Genomic DNA, 2396 nt, shown 5'->3' on the forward strand with positions numbered 1-2396 from the left:
TGTAAGATTTTTAAGGGATTTTAACCAGTTGCTGAATATAAAATCAATGCAAAAAATAACTAGCTGTATTTGTGTTCATCAACAGCAAACTAGTAGAAAATGCAATTTAAGTACAGCTAATATTTAAGTCAGACAGAGAAAGACTAATACTGCACCATCTCACTTATAGGTGGGAATCTAGAAAAGCCAAACGCATAGAAACAGGGAGTAGATTGGTTGCCCGGGGTTGGGGGAAATGAGGAAATGTTGGTTAAAGAGTATAAACTTCCAGTTACAAAAGCAATAAGTTCTGGTATATAATGTACAGCATAGTGACTATTACTAACAATACTTGAAAGCTGCTAAGAGAGTAGATCTTAAATGTTCTCACCACCACAACAACAAAAAACAGCAATTATATGAGGTGTAGGATGTGTTAACTAACTTTATTGGGGTAAACATTTTGTGATATATATGTGTATCAAATCATCACATTGTACACCTGAAACTTACACAATATTACATGCCAATTATATCTCAATGAAGCTGGGGGGGGGACAGCTAACGTTTCCAATTTTATTCCCCCCAAAATAGTGTTAGAAATAATTTTAATAAGATGTACAAGAATTTTATGGGAAAAAGTAGAAATTGTATTGATAGACATTAAGGAAAACCTAAATTTAAATGATAAATAAAACCTATTCATGAATTGGAAGACTTAATATTATATAAGCTTTTAGCCCTATCACCAATGTATGGGAAATACAGAAAATAGAGAAACATCTTCCACTACATCTTAAGCTATGCCATAAAAATCCAGGATGTGGAAAACTCTACAGACCAACAATGCAGTTACTTCAACAAATAAATTCCAAGTTAAAAATAACAGATGGACTAAGCTGGCCTGTGCATACAGTAAAACAACAAATTTGACTGGATCTATACTGTTGGAACTCAACCAAGAATTTGGAGAAGTGCAAATTGTAGCACTCCAAACTCTTACAACTACAGACTATTTACTGTTAAAAGAACATATGGCATGTGAACAGTCCCCAGGAATGGGTTGTTTTAATTTGTCTGATTTCTCTCAGACTGTTCAAGTTCAGTTGGACAATATCCACCATATCATAGACAAGTTTTCACAAATGCCTAAGGTGCCTTAATGGTTTTCTTGGTCTCACTGGAGATGGCTGGTAATTACAGGTATGCTTTGGTTATGTAACTATACTCCTATTATGTTAATGTGTGTGCACAATTTAAGTAGTAGCTTAAAACCTATATATGCTGAAGTTACTCTACAAGAAGATATGTCAAAGAAATAATCAATCTTCCCATGTTTTCTTCCGTCTGCTACTTCTATAGCTTTTCTTCTTCCTTCCTAATTACAACCCTTAAATAGAATTCGTGCCACATATCAAATTTACCGAGTATCATAATTCTTCCAAGTGGTAAAGATACCTCAAGACAAATGCTGGGCATAGAAGCCACAGGGCATAAATATGCAAAGAAGTAAAAAGCTAACCTTTTCAAACAATAAGGCTTCCCTCTCACTTACCAACTTCACATTTCCCTGTATGGCCCCGGAAGATGACTGGTTAGCCAGAGACGGGTAAGATTCCTCAAGGGAGGAACAACCTAAGACAGGCACAGTCGCAGGGGGGCCATCAGGTGAGAAATTGGGGATCAACAGAGGTGAGGCTTAGAACCTCACCCCCCCTATTCTGAGAGAAATCTTCTGCATATGTGGATGTTTTATTGCCCTTGTCTAGCTTGGATTAACACATAGTCTACAGGCACACACCTGATCATCTACATTGGCTCTCTTACAACACTAAACTATGTTTTCTACCTTTATCTTGTATCTACCTACCACTTCAGCACTTTATTAAAAATAATAATAATAAAGAGAGAAATGTGGTATCCACATATAAATCAAGTATAAAAACCAAATGAGTATTCATATTTGAACTGACTGTTTATAGTTCATAATGCATGAGCAAAACCGAAAGTTTCTGTGATGACTGCCCTTGTACTGTTCACTATGTAACTTATTCATTATGTAAGAATTTGTTCTACATGTAAGAACTTGTTTGTTATGCCTCAGAAGATTGGAGACTGATGAAAATTAGGCTTGGGGTGGATTAATGATTGTGCATTGAGCATTGACTCCCCTATACAGAATTTTATTGTTGTTAACAACCATTTGATCAATAAATATGAGAGATGCCCTCACAAAAAAAAAAAAAAAAAAAAAAGGACAGACTTCCAATGGTAAAATAAATAAGTAACCGGGATGTAATGTATAGCATAAGGAATATAGTCAAGATACTGTAACAGCTTGGTAGGGTGATAGCTGGAACCTAGAATTATGTATATAAATGTTCTACCACTGTGTTGTACACTTGAAACTAATGTAA

The sequence above is a fragment of the Manis pentadactyla genome, chromosome 3, assembly GCF_030020395.1.
Source record: "Manis pentadactyla isolate mManPen7 chromosome 3, mManPen7.hap1, whole genome shotgun sequence".
In the NCBI taxonomy this organism is placed as follows: Eukaryota; Metazoa; Chordata; class Mammalia; order Pholidota; family Manidae; genus Manis; species Manis pentadactyla.